General features: G+C 59.5%; 1 non-coding gene across 1 annotated transcript; it reads left to right on the top strand.

The window, feature by feature from the left end:
• Positions 1–12,053: 12,053 nt before the first annotated feature.
• On the top strand, positions 12,054–12,172 carry LOC131860570 (5S ribosomal RNA). Its single transcript, XR_009359664.1, has one exon. It is a non-coding gene; the product is annotated as a 5S ribosomal RNA (ribosomal RNA).
• Positions 12,173–15,000: the final 2,828 nt, after the last annotated feature.

The raw sequence follows: 15,000 nt of genomic DNA, 5'->3' as shown, positions 1-15,000 counted from the left end.
CACACACACAAGCATCCTCGGAAGAGGACAGTTCGAGTGACAGGTCAAATCCAAGAGTTCCGAAGACTACCTCCAGGAACAATCGGGAACAAGACCGATTACAAGTCGTCGAGTCTGTTACTGGGCGAACACGAGATGCGCACAGGAAATCGATCAGCCCTCACAATGGCCCAAGGCCAGAGATCGGACTGCTACGATTTACCCCAACAATCATCGTGCCACTCTTCGCAGAGAGGTGATAGACGCCAACGAGCCCGCGCATAGCAATCGAGGTGTAAAAAGGGCGTTGAAGGCAGGAAGCCTGGACGAAAGAGGCTACGAGGTCACCTCGAAGCGGTCTAAGAATCGGGCGCACTTGGGGCGACTACCAGTGCCAACCCCTTATCCCGCGGTGCGTCCGACACACAGAAATTTCCAAGGCGGCCAAGGAGCCTCCCCGCATAGCAATCGGGGTGTGAGGTTACGGATGCAGCATTGATAGCAATCGAGGTGTGAGGCGAAGGATGCAGAAGTGAGAGCCGAGGGATGTAGCAGAGATAGCAATCGGGGTGTGTGATGCAGAAGAGATAGCAATCGAGGTGTGCGGTGGGAAGGGCCCAGCAGCCAGAATGCATGAAGCGACGGATGAAGCAGTGATGACAACCGGGCTGTGAGGAGAGGAGGGATGCAGCCAAGAAAGCAATCAGGGCTCGAGGCAAGGGATGCATCAAGGATAGCAATCATGTTGTGAGGCGAGATTCCAAAGGCTAAACGTGAGAGGCTGCAGGGTCGACTCAGAGAGGTCTATGCATGTGAGAGGCTGAAAGCAAGGTCGACTCGGAGCGGTCTATGCATCGGGCGCGCTTGGGGCGACTACCAGTGCCAACCCCTTATCCCGCGACGCGTCCGACAAAGAGAACGTTCCAAGGCGGCAGAGGAGGTTACCAGCCGAAGGATGCAGTAGCAATAACAGGTATAGTTCCGCGGCGGCCGAGAAGACTCACCGCATAGGAATCGGGATGCGAGGCGAGGGATGCGGCGGGAAGGCCCCGACGGCTAAACGGAAGAGGCTGCAGGGCCGCCTCGGAATGGTCCAAGCATCGGATGCGATTGGGACGACTACCAGTGCCAACCCCTTATCCCGCGATGCGTCCGATACACAGATAGTTCCAAGGCGGCCGAGGAGCCTCACCGCATATCAATCGGGGTGCGAGGCGAGGGATGGGGCGGGAAGGCCCCAACGGCTAGACGGAAGAGGCTTCAGGGCCACCTCGGAATGGTCCAAGCATCGGACGCGCTTGGGGCGACTGCCAGTGCCAACCCCTTATCCCGCGATGCGTCCGATACACAGATGGTTCCAAGGCGGCCGAGGAGCCTCACCGCATAGCAATCGGGGGTGCGAGGCGAGGGATGGGGCGGGAAGGCCCCAACGGCTAGACGGAAGAGGCTTCAGGGCCGCCTAGGAATGGTCCAAGCATCGGACACGCTTGGGGCGACTACCAGTGACAGCCCCCTATCCCGCGATGCGTCCGATACGAAGATGGTTCCAAGGCGGCCGAGGAGCCTCACCGCATAGCAATCGGGGTGCGAGGTGGGGGATGCGGCGAGATGGCCCCAACGGCTAGACGGAAGAGGCCACAGGGCCGCGTCGGAATAGTCCAAGCATCGGACGCGCTTGGGGCGACTACCAGTGACAACCCCTTATCCCGCGATGCGTCCGATACGAAGATAGTTCCAAGGCGGCCGAGGAGCCTCACCGCATAGCAATCGGGGTGCGAGGTGGGGGATGCGGCGAGATGGCCCCAACGGCTAGACGGAAGAGGCTGCAGGGCCGCCTCGGAATAGTCCAAGCATCGGACGCGCTTGGGGCCACTACCAGTGACAACCCCTTATCCCGCAATGCGTCCGATACGAAGATAGTTCCAAGGCGGCCGAAGAGCCTCACCGCATAGCAATCGGGGTGCGAGGTGGGGGATGCGGCGAGATGGCCCCAACGGCTAGACGGAAGAGGCCACAGGGCCGCCTCGGAATAGTCCAAGCATCGGACGCGCTTGGGGCGACTACCAGTGACAACCCCTTATCCCGCGATGCGTCCGATACGAAGATAGTTCCCAGGCGGCCGAGGAGCCTCACCGCATAGCAATCGGGGTGCGAGGCGAGGGATGCGGCGAGATGGCCCCAAAGGCTAGACGGAAGAGGCTGCAGGGCTGCCTCGGAATAGTCCAAGCATCGGACGCGCTTGGGGCGACTACCACTGCCAACCCCTTATCCCGCGATGCGTCCGATACACAGATAGTTCCGAGGCGGCCGAGGAGGTGGGGGATGCAGCGAGATGGCCCCAACGGCTAGACGGAAGAGGCTGCAGGGCCGCCTCGGAATAGTCCAAGCATCGGACGCGCTTGGGGCGACTACCAGTGACAACCCCTTATCCCGCGATGCGTCCGATACACAGATAGTTCCGAGGCGGCCAAGGAGCCTCACCGCATAGCAATCGTGGTGCGAGGTGGGGGATGCGGCGAGATGGCCCCAACGGCTAGACGGAAGAGGCTGCAGGGCCGCCTCGGAATGGTCCAAGCATCGGATGCGCTTGGGGCGACTACCACTGCCAACCCCTTATCCCGCGATGCATCCGATACACAGATAGTTCCAAGGCGGCCGAGGAGCCTCACAGCATAGCAATCAGGGTGCGAGGCGAGGGATGCGGCGAGAAAGCCCCAACGGCTAGAGGGAAGAGGCTTCAGGTCCGCCTCGGAATGGTCCAAGCATCGGACGCGCTTGGGGCGACTACCAGTGACAACCCCTTATCCCGCGACGCGTCCGATACACAGATAGTTCCAAGGCGGCCGAGGAGCCTCACCGCATAGCAATCGGGGTGCGAGGCGAGGGATGCGGCGAGAAGGACCCAACGGCTACACGGAAGAGGCTTCGGGGCCGCCTCGGAATGGTCCAAGCATCGGACGCGCTTGGGGCGACTACCAGTGACAACCCCTTATCCCGCGACGCGTCCGATACACAGATAGTTCCAAGGCGGCCGAGGAGCCTCACCGCATAGCAATCGGGGTGCGAGGCGAGGGATGCGGCGAGAAGGACCCAACGGCTACACGGAAGAGGCTTCGGGGCCGCCTCGGAATGGTCCAAGCATCGGACGCGCTTGGGGCGACTACCAGTGACAACCCCTTATCCCGCGACGCGTCCGATACACAGATAGTTCCAAGGCGGCCGAGGAGCCTCACCGCATAGCAATCGGGGTGCGAGGCGAGGGATGCGGCGAGAAGGACCCAACGGCTAGACGGAAGAGGCTTCGGGTCCGCCTCGGAATGGTCCAAGCATCGGACGCGCTTGGGGCGACTACCAGTGACAACCCCTTATCCCGCGACGCGTCCGATACACAGATAGTTCCAAGGCGGCCGAGGAGCCTCACCGCATAGCAATCGGGGTGCGAGGCGAGGGATGCGGCGAGAAGGACCCAACGGCTAGACGGAAGAGGCTTCGGGTCCGCCTCGGAATGGTCCAAGCATCGGACGCGCTTGGGGCGACTACCAGTGACAACCCCTTATCCCGCGACGCGTCCGATACACAGATAGTTCCAAGGCGGCCGAGGAGCCTCACCGCATAGCAATCGGGGTGCGAGGCGAGGGATGCGGCGAGAAGGACCCAACGGCTAGACGGAAGAGGCTTCGGGTCCGCCTCGGAATGGTCCAAGCATCGGACGCGCTTGGGGCGACTACCAGTGACAACCCCTTATCCCGCGACGCGTCCGATACACAGATAGTTCCGAGGCGGCCGAGGAGCCTCACCGCATAGCAATCGGGGTGCGAGGCGAAGGATGCGGCGAGAAGGACCCAACGGCTAGACGGAAGAGGCTTCGGGTCCGCCTCGGAATGGTCCAAGCATCGGACGCGCTTGGGGCGACTACCAGTGACAACCCCTTATCCCGCGACGCGTCCGATACACAGATAGTTCCAAGGCGGCCGAGGAGCCTCACCGCATAGCAATCGGGGTGCGAGGCGAGGGATGCGGCGAGAAGGACCCAACGGCTAGACGGAAGAGGCTTCAGGGCCGCCTCGGAATGGTCCAAGCATCGAACGCGCTTGGGGCGACTACCAGTGACAACCCCTTATCCCGCGACGCGTCCGATACACAGATAGTTCCGAGGCGGCCGAGGAGCCTCACCGCATAGCAATCGGGGTGCGAGGCGAGGGATGCGGCGAGAAGGACCCAACGGCTAGACGGAAGAGGCTTCAGGGCCGCCTCGGAATGGTCCAAGCATCGGACGCGCTTGGGGCGACTACCAGTGACAACCCCTTATCCCGCGACGCGTCCGATACACAGATAGTTCCGAGGCGGCCGAGGAGCCTCACCGCATAGCAATCGGGGTGCGAGGCGAGGGATGCGGCGAGAAGGACCCAACGGCTAGACGGAAGAGGCTTCAGGGCCGCCTCGGAATGGTCCAAGCATCGGACGCGCTTGGGGCGACTACCAATGACAACCCCTTATCCCGCGACGCGTCCGATACACAGATAGTTCCGAGGCGGCCGAGGAGCCTCACCGCATAGCAATCGGGGTGCGAGGCGAGGGATGCGGCGAGAAGGACCCAACGGCTAGACGGAAGAGGCTTCAGGGCCGCCTCGGAATGGTCCAAGCATCGGACGCGCTTGGGGCGACTACCAGTGACAACCCCTTATCCCGCGACGCGTCCGATACACAGATAGTTCCGAGGCGGCCGAGGAGCCTCACCGCATAGCAATCGGGGTGCGAGGCGAGGGATGCGGCGAGAAGGACCCAACGGCTAGACGGAAGAGGCTTCAGGGCCGCCTCGGAATGGTCCAAGCATCGGACGCGCTTGGGGCGACTACCGTTGCCAACCCCTTATCCCGCGATGCGTCTGATACACAGATAGTTCCGAGGCGGCCGAGGAGCCTCACCGCATAGCAATCGGGTTGCGAGGCAGATTATTGGGAAGGGAACCCCCTGGGATGCGGCTCAAGCAGTGCCCAAAGGGACTGGAATGCGGAATCACATCGAGAGACCCAAATGCTATACGAGGGCTCAAATCGAATTATCGATTTGGCCACGACATGGACGCATCGGAACGACTACCTTTGCCGAACCACTCACAATTGCATCCATACCGAAACCAATAGACATTTCCGTTAGAGCCCTCGCATAGCATTCGGGAATCTCGCATGCCCCTCTAAATCGACCAATGCTGGCGCTCAATGAAAATCCGAGCGCTACCACCGTTCGAGCGCCAGCATTGGTCGAGTTAGAGGGGCACGGGGGAGAATGCTCCAGTCAACACCTCCCCTATATAAGTTATTTGTCCGATTCTCGCACAACCGTAGTCTGCCTCGTCGAATCAAACAACGGTCCCAGATTCCGACTTCCGTTCCGTAGAGACCCAAAAGCTAGATGGAGGCTCGCAAGAAAGAGAGTCGGCGCATAGCAATCGGGTTTCTCGAACGTTTAGGGACCGAGCTCACTTGCGGATAGGGCAAAATCCGCCAAGCAACCCAAAAGCTAGACGGGGGCTCGAATCGAATCGCCTAGGCGGCCACAACAACGACGTGTTGGATCGACTACCAGTGCCAAACCATTCAGCAAGACTAGTCTGTGTCGAGGCCGGATAGAGATTCTCAGAGAGCGCCCGCATAGCATTTAGGAGACCTGCCGCGTCCCTCACACTCGACAAATGGTGGTGCACGTTTATAAATCCGAGCGATCCCAACCCTTTCAAGCACCAACATCGGTCGAGATAGAGGGGCACGGAGGGGGCTGCGTGAGACAACACAGTCCCCTATATAAGTTATTTGTCCGATTCTCACACATCCGAAGAATGGTCATCAAATCGGACAACAGCCCAAACTTCCGACTTCCGTCCCAGAAAGCCCAAGAGCTATCTAAAACGTTCATGGCCGGAACTCGATCGCGGCTATACCAGTCCGCCAAGCAACCCAAAAGCTAGACTGGAGCTCTAGTCGAATCACCTCTGTGGCCATTGCAAGGACGTGTTGGAGCGACTACCATTGCCGAACCATTCCGCAGGTCGAGTCCATACCAAGGCCGCATAGAGATTCACGATGAGCTCCTGCATAGCAATCAGGAGACTTGCCGTGTCCATCACAATCGATAAATCCTGGTGCAAGATTTTTGCATCCGAGCGCTCCAACCAGTCGAGCACCAGCATCAATCGACATAAACGGGCACGGGGGGAGGATGCTCGAGAACACTACCTCCCCTATATAAGTTATTTGTCCGATTCTCAAGCAGCCGAAGTCTGGTCATCGAATCGGGTCAAAGACCACAACTTCCGACTTTACCCACAATGCAAGTCATCGAATCGAACATCGGCCCCCGAGTCGGACTCCATGCGTATGTCAGGTCATCGGACCCAAATTCCGCCTTCCTGCGCATGGCGGGCCATCAATATCAACTCGGTCATCGGACCCAAACTCCGCCTTTTTGCGTATGGCACGCCTTCAAATCGGTCATCGGACCCAAATTCCGCCTTCCTGTGCATGGCGGGCCATCAACATCAACTCGGTCATCGGACCCAAATTCCGCCTTTCTGCGCATGGCACGCCATCAACTCGGTCATCGGACCCAAATTCCGCCTTCCTGCGCATGGCAGGTCATCGGACACAAATTCAGACCTCGCCAATATGCCTACGTATCGAATCGGTCATCGGACCCAACTTCCGACTTCATCCATACTGTAGGGTCTTTGAGGTTGGCGCGGTGCGCTCAACCCAGGGAGTCGACCCATCGAAGCATACACCTCCCCTATATAAGCTATTTGTCCGATTCCCACACCTGTGTAGTTTGCACCTCTGACCAGGACATCGACCCCAACTTCCGAACTCGACTGCAACGACGGCACCAGCGCCTTGGTGCGCACCTTGCGACGCACAGTCCCAACATTCGCCTTCCTGCACATGGCAGGTCATCGGACCCAAATTCCGACCTCGCGAGTATGCCTACATATCGAATCGGTCATCGGACCCAACTTCCGACTTCATCCATACCGTAGGGTCTTTGAGGTTGGCGCGGTGCGCTCAACCCGGGGAGTCGACCCAACGAAGCATACACCTCCCCTATATAAGCTATTTGTCCGATTCCCACACCTGTGTAGTTTGCACCTCCGATCAAGACATCGACCCCAACTTCCGAACTCGCCTCCAACGACCGAACCAGCGCCTTGGTGCGCACCTTGCAACGCACAGTGCCAACATTCGCCTTCCTGCACGTGGCAGGTCATCGGACCCAAATTCCGACCTCGCGAGTATGCCTACATATCGAATCGGTCATCGGACCCAACTTCCGACTTCATCCATACCGTAGGGTCTTTGAGGTTGGCGCGGTGCGCTCAACCCGGGGAGTCGACCCAACGAAGCATACACCTCCCCTATATAAGCTATTTGTCCGATTCCCACACCTGTGTAGCTTGCACCTCCGATCAGGACATCGACCCCAACTTCCGAACTCGACTAAAAAGACCGCACCAGCGCCTTGGTGTGCACCTTGCAACGCACAGTGTCAACATTCGCCTTCCTGCACATGGCAGGTCATCGGACCCAAATTCCGACCTCATGAGCATACCTACTAATCGAATCGGTCATCGGACCCAACTTCCGACTTCATCCATACCGTAGGGTCTTTGAGGTTGGCGCGGTGCGCTCAACCTGGGGAGTCGACCCATCGAAGCATACACCTCCCCTATATAAGCTATTTGTCCGATTCCGACACCTGTGTAGTTTGCACCTCCGCTCAGGACATCGACCCCAACTTCCGAACTCGCCTGCAACGACCGAACCAGCGCCTTGGTGCGCACCAAAAGTGCGCACTTTTGGAGGGCACTTTTCTGCGCTCCAAAGGTGCGCACTTTTGGAGGGCACTTTTTGGAGGGCACTTTTCTGCGCTCCAAAGGTGCGCACTTTTGGAGGGCACTTTTTGGAGGGCACTTTTCTGCGCTCCAAAGGTGCGCACTTTTGGAGGGCACTTTTTGGAGGGCACTTTTCTGCGCTCCAAAGGTGCGCACTTTTGGAGGGCACTTTTTGGAGGGCACTTTTCTGCGCTCCAAAGGTGCGCACTTTTGGAGGGCACTTTTTGGAGGGCACTTTTCTGCGCTCCAAAGGTGCGCACTTTTGGAGGGCACTTTTTGGAGGGCACTTTTCTGCGCTCCAAAGGTGCGCACTTTTGGAGGGCACTTTTTGGAGGGCACTTTTCTGCGCTCCAAAGGTGCGCACTTTTGGAGGGCACTTTTTGGAGGGCACTTTTCTGCGCTCCAAAGGTGCGCACTTTTGGAGGGCACTTTTGTGCACTCCAAAGGTGCGCACTTTTGGAGGGCACTTTTCCTGTGCTCCAAAGGTGCACACCTAGGTGAGCACCTTCGACCACACCTTGTAGCACACCAAACTCTGACTTTCGACTTCATCCGCAATGCAGGGTCTTTGAGGTTGGCGCAATGCGCACAACCAGGGGAGTCGACCCATCAAACCCAACACCTCCCCTATATAAGCTATTTGTCTGATTCTCATACATGCGTAGCCTGCAGGAGCAATTAGGACATCGACCCCAACTTTCGGCTTCTAAACGAAAACAAGGTCTTTGAGGTTGGTGTAATGCGAACAACTAGGGGAGTCAACCCATCAAACCCAACACCTCCCCTATATAAGCTATTTGTCTGATTCTCATACATGTGTAGTCTACAGGAGCAATTAGGACATCGACCCCAACTTTTGACTTCTTAACGAAAACAAGGTCTTTGAGGTTGACGTAATGCGCACAACCAGGGGAGTCGACCCATCAAACCCAACACCTCCCCTATATAAGCTATTTGTCCGATTCTCATACATGTGTAGCCTGCAGGAGCCATTAGGACATTGACCCCAACTTTTGACTTCTTAACGAAAACAAGGTCTTTGAGGTTGGCGTAATGCGCACAACCAAGGGAGTTGACCCATCAAACCCAACACCTCCCCTATATAAGCTATTTGTCTGATTCTCATACATGTGTAGCCTGCAACAACGATTAGGACATCCACCCCAACTTCTGAATTCGTCTGCGTTGACCGCACCAAAGGTGCACGCCTTGGTGCTCACCAAAATCCGACTTCCGACTTCTTCTGCTATGCGGGGTCTTTGAGGTTGGCGCAGTGCGCACAACCAGGGGAGTCAACCCACCGAATGCAACACCTCCCCTATATAAGCTATTTGTCTGATTCTCATACATGCGTAGACTGCAGCAATGATTAGGACATCCACCCCAACTTTTGACTTCTTAAACAAGACAGGGTCTTTGAAGTTGGTGCAGTGCACACAACCAGGGGAGTCGACCCATCAAACGCAACACCTCCCCTATATAAAGCTATTTGTCCGATTCTCATACGTGTAGTCTGCAGCAGCGATTAGGACATCGACCCCAACTTCCGAATTCGTTTGCATTGACCGCACCAAAGGTGCACGCCTTGGTGTGCACCCTGGAGTGCACTTTGGTGCTCACCTCGGTGCACACTTTGGTGTGCACCTCGGTGTGCACCAAAGGTGCGCACCTTGGAGCGCACCAAAGGTGTACACTTTGGAGCGCACCACATAGGGTCTTTGAGAGGTTGGCGCAGTGCGCACACCAAGGTGGGTGTTGAGGTGCGTGCCGAGGTGGGTGGGTGCTAGGGTGCGCTCCATGGTGGGTGCCAGGGTGGGTGCGTGCTAGGGTGGATTCCAAAGAGGGTCATAGGGTGGGTGCCAAGGTGGGTTGGTGATATAGTGGGTTCAAAGGTGGGTACTAGGGTGGGTTCCAAGGTGGGTCACAAGTTGGGTGCCAGGATGCGTGGGTGTTAGGTTGGGTGCCAAGGTGGGCTCCTGCGTGGGTGGGTGCTAGGGTGGGTTTCAAGGTGGACGCGAGGGCGGGTGCCAAGGTGGGTAACAAGTTGGGTGTTAGGATGGGTGAGTGCTAGAGTGGGTGCCAAGGTGGGTGGGTGCTAAGGTGGATGCCAAGGTGGTTCACAGGGTGGGTGGGTTCTAGGGTGAGTTCCAAGGTGGGTCACAGGTTCAGTGCTAGGGTGGGTGTCAAGGCGGGTGTCGAGGTGCCTGGGTGCTAGGGTGTGGATGCCAATGTGGGTCATAGGGTGGGTACTAGGGTGGGCTGCAATGTGGGTGCCAAGGTGGGTAACATGCTCGGTGGGTTCTAAATTGGGTGCCAGGGTGGGTGTGCACCCACCTTGCCCGAGGTGGGTGCCAAGGTGCCAGTGTGGGTGGGTGCTAAGGTGGATGCCAAGGTGGGTGAGAAGGTGGGTGATAGGTTGAGTGGTAGGATGGGTGGGTGCCAAGATGGGTCACAGGGTGGGTGCAAGGGTGGGTAGGTGCTAGGGTTGGTGTCAGGGTGGGTGGGTGCTAGGTTGGGTTCCAAGGTGGGTGCGAGGGTGAGTGTCAAGGTGGGTCACAGGTTAGGTGCTAGGATGGGTGAGTGCTAGGGTGCAAAGGTGCCAGGGTGGGTGCTAGGATGGGTCGATGCTAGGGTGAGTGGCAAGGTGGGTCCACAAGTGTCAAGGTGGGTGCCGAGGTGGGTGCCAAGTCGGCGACTGCTATGGTGGATGCCAAGGTGGGTCACGGGGTGGGTGCCAAGTTGCTAGGTTGGGTTCCAAGGTGGGTGCCAACGTGGGTGCTAGGGTGCGTGGGTTAAAGGGTGTGTCACAACGTGGGTGCCAGGATGGGTGCGCACCCACACTGGCCAAGACGGGTGCGGGTGCAAGGTTGGGTTCCAAGCCCGGTCACAGGCTGGGTGCTAGGATGGGTGGGTGCCAAGGTGGGCACCAGGGTGGGTGCACCCACCCTGGCCAAGGTGGGTCACGGGGTGGGTCCTAGGGTGGGTAACGGGGTGGGTACTAAGGTGCGTGCCAAGGTGGGTCATAGGGTGGGTGCCAAGGTGGGCACCAGGGTGGGTGTGCACCAACCCTAGCCAGGGTAGGTCACGGGGTGGTTGTCGGGGTGGGCGTCAAGGAGCCAAGGTGGGTGGCAAGTAGCCAAGTTGCGTGCCAAGGTGGGTGTCGGGGTGGGTGCCAAGGATCCAAGGTGGGTGCCAAGGAACCAAGGTGGGTGTCTGGGTGGGTGCCGAGGTGGGAGCCAGGGTGGGTCCCAAGGTGAGTGCAAAGGTGGGTGCCAGGGTCAAGGTGAGTGCCAATGTGGGTTCCAAGGTGCCAGGGTCAGGGTGAGTGCCAATGTGGGTTCAAAGGTGCTAAGTTGGGTGCGAGGTTGGGTGCGAGGGTGGGTGGGTGCCAAGGTGTGCTAGGTGGAAGCCCGGGTGGGTCGGCATCCCATGGGTGTCGAGTTGGGTGCCTGATGGGTGCTTCTTGTCAAGTTTTAGTCGTCGGGACTCATTTCGAGCCTTAGAGGTCGTTTCTTGTCCGGTTGCCCTGTCTTCGACCTGGGAACCCAATTTTGGTCCTCGGGTCCCATTTTTTTTTGTCTCGCATCCCACTTTTGGCCTGTGGCCTTTTCGGGGTCGATTCTCGTTTTGGGCATCAGAGCATGTTTCTTCTCCTAAAACCCAATATTTGTTTATTAAGTCTCGGAACACATTTTTGTTCTCGTGGACCCATCATGGGTCTTGGAACGCATTTGTGGTCCTTGGGTCCCATTTTGCATCCCGAAACTTGTGTTTTGGTGCTTGATCCCTATTTTGGGTGCCCACCTTGCACCAAGTGCGCACCCGGGGCAAACCGAGCGCCTTGGTGCACCGGGGCAAGATCGAGCGTGCACCCGAGGCGCCCCGAACATGCACCAAGGTGCACTCGGCCCACATGTGAGCGCAGGTCGTTGCGCCCGAGGTGGTGTGTGGGCACCGCGTTGCAGACGGGACACTGCACGCACACGACGCCCCCTCCAGGTGCACGCACGTAGGCCGGGCCGGGTGCACACCCGACGCCCTAGCAAGGTGCGCGCACCCGGGCAGGGCTCACACTTGGCGAACGGGGCGCACTTCGCGAGGGAGGGTGTGCACCTCGACGGGGGTGGGTGGCCGGGGTGGATTCGCACGTGGGTCGCGGTTTGCTAAGTACACACTGCGACAAGCTCATAACGGGTGCGATCATACCAGCATTAGTGCACCGGATCCCATCAGAACTCCGCAGTTAAGCGCGCTTGGGCCGGAGTAGTACTGGGATGGGTGACCTCTCGGGAAGTCCCGGTGTTGCACCCTTTTTTAGTTTTTCGCCGGGCGTCGCAATGCTATTTGAATAAACCTTTTGCCCGTTTGCGTTCTCGTCGGGGCCGGGCCGGGCCGGGGTGCGCTGCCCGCACTACCGCGCGCGCGGGGGCGACACCGAGCGCGCACCCGAGGCGCCCCGAGCACACAGGCCACGGTGCAACCCGGGCGTTGTGCGCGCACCCCGGTGCGCCCGAGGTGCTGCGCGCGCACCCAGGTGAAATCGGTGTGCACCTCGGCCAGTGCGCGCTCGGTCGAGTCGCGCACGTTGGCCAAGGTGCACGGTGATGTTTCTTACTCTAAGGTTCCGCACCAGACGCCCGGGACAGGTGAGCGAAGCTGGGCGGGGCCGGGTGCGCGGCCGGGGCAGGTGCACGCAGCTGGAGAGAGCTTTGGAGCACACTTCGGAGCGCACCAATGATGCGCTCCATTCAAAAGTTTCCTGAAAAGGCAAAAAAAGTTGAGATTATAGAATTTCCCACTTGAGAGATTGTAAAAAAAAAAAATTTAAAATGAAGGAAACGCGGGTGCCAAGGTGTGCGCAGCCCAGCCAAGGTGTGCGCACCAAGGCGCCCACCCTGGCGAAGGTGCACGCAAGGTGCGCACCCGAGGCAAACCGGACAATTAACCCAACTTTCGACTTCGCGCGCACCTTGGAGCGCACTTCGGAGCGCTCCTTGGTGCGCACCAATCTTGGGCACCTCGGAGTGCACCATGGCGCCCACCAAGGTGCGCACCCGGGGCAAACCGAGCTCCGACTTCGTGCGCACCTTGGAGCGCACGAAAGGTGCGCACCATGGCGCCCACCAAGGTGCGCAGCCCAGCCAAGGCGTGCGCATCAAGGTGCGCACCCTGGCGAAGGTGCGCACCCGGGGCAAACCGAGCTCCGACTTCGTGCGCACCTTGGAGCGCACAAAAGGTGCGCAACCCAGCCAAGGTGTGCGCACCCCGGTCAAACCGAGCTCCGAATCGTGCGCACCAGAGGTGCACGCCATCGTGCGCACCTTGGAGCACACTTCGGAGCCCTCCTTGGTGCGCGCCGATGTTGCGCACCTCGGAGCGCACCCGGGGAAAACAATGCAATTAACCCGACTTTCGACTTCGTGGGCACCTCGGAGCGCTCTCGGGTTCGCACCTCGGAGCACACCGAGGTGCGCACCTTTGATGCGCTGCCTTCACCAATTTCCAGAAAAGGCAAGAAAACATTGAGAAGGTGTGCGCACCGAGGTGCCCACCCTGGCGAAGGTGCACGCGAGGTGCGCACCCGGGGCAAACCGGGCTCCGACTTCGTGCACGCCGCACCTTGGAGCACACTTCGGAGCGCTCCTTGGTGCGCACCAGGGCGCGCAACCCAGCCGAGGTGCCCACCCCGGCGAAGGTGCACGCGAGGTGCGCACCCGGGGCAAACCGGGCTCCGACTTCGTGCACGCCATGGTGCCCACCGCGGCGAAGGTGCACGCGAGGTGCGCACCCGGGGCAAACCGGGCTCCGACTTCGTGCACGCCGCACCTTGGAGCACACTTCGGAGCGCTCCTTGGTGCGCACCATGGTGCCCACCAGGGCGCGCAACCCCGCCGAAGGTGCACGCGAGGTGCGCACCCGGGGCAAACCGGGCTCCGACTTCGTGCACGCCGCACCTTGGAGCACACTTCGGAGCGCTCCTTGGTGCGCACCATGGTGCCCACCAGGGCGCGCAACCCCGCCGAAGGTGCACGCGAGGTGCGCACCCGGGGCAAACCGGGCTCCGACTTCGTGCACGCCGCACCTTGGAGCACACTTCGGAGCGCTCCTTGGTGCGCACCAGGGCGCGCAACCCAGCCGAGGTGCCCACCCCGGCGAAGGTGCGTACCCGGGGCAAACCGGGCTCCGACTTCGTGCACGCCGCACCTTGGAGCACACTTCGGAGCGCTCCTTGGTGCGCACCATGGTGCCCACCAGGCCGCGCAACCCAGCCAAGGTGTGCGCACCAAGGTGCACGCGAGGTGCGCACCCGGGGCAAACCGGGGTCCGACTTCGTGCACGCCGCACCTTGGAGCACACATCGGGGCGCTCCCGGGTTCGCACCGGCGTTGCGCACCGTGGTGGGCACCTCGGAGCACACCAAGGTGGGCAGCGAGGTGCGCACCTTTGATGCGATGCCTTCACTAATTTCCATAAAAGGCAAAAAAAAAACGAGATTTTAAAATTTCCGTTTTGAAAGATAGTGAGAAAAAGGGAATGCTGGTGCCATCTTGAGCCCGCCCTGGTGCGCAGCCCAGCCAAGGTGTGCGCACCAAGGTGCCCACCCTGGCGAAGGTGCGCGCCCGGGCAATTAATCCAACTTCCAACTTCGCGCGCGCCAGGGTGGGAGCGCACCCAACAACCGGGCCTGGGAAGAGCCAATGCGAGAAACCCCACCAAACGCTCTGACAAAAAAAGAGGGGGCGCTCCAGTAACCCCGCTTCGGAGCGCACCCTGGGCAAACCCAGCCAAGGTGCCCACCCCGGCCAAGGTGCAGGCGAGGTGCGCACCCGGGGCAAACCGGGCTCCGACAACGTGCACGCCGCACCTTGGAGCACACTTCGTAGCGCTCCCGGGTGCGCACCTCAGAGCACACCAAGGTGGGCAGCGAGGTGCGCACCTTTGATGCGCTGCCTTCACTAATTTCCAGAAAAGGCAAAAAAAAAAGGAGATTTTAAAATTTCCGTTTTGAAAGATAGTGAAAAAAACGGAACGCGCGTGCCATCTTGAGCCCGCCCTGGTGCGCAGCCCAGGTAAGGTGCCCACCCTGGCAAAGGTGCGCACCCGGGCAATTAACCCTACTTCCGACTTCGTGCGCGCCA

Source organism: Cryptomeria japonica, unplaced genomic scaffold, assembly GCF_030272615.1.
Source record: "Cryptomeria japonica unplaced genomic scaffold, Sugi_1.0 HiC_scaffold_15, whole genome shotgun sequence".
In the NCBI taxonomy this organism is placed as follows: Eukaryota; Viridiplantae; Streptophyta; class Pinopsida; order Cupressales; family Cupressaceae; genus Cryptomeria; species Cryptomeria japonica.
This window is presented reverse-complemented; position numbering and strand designations above follow the sequence as displayed.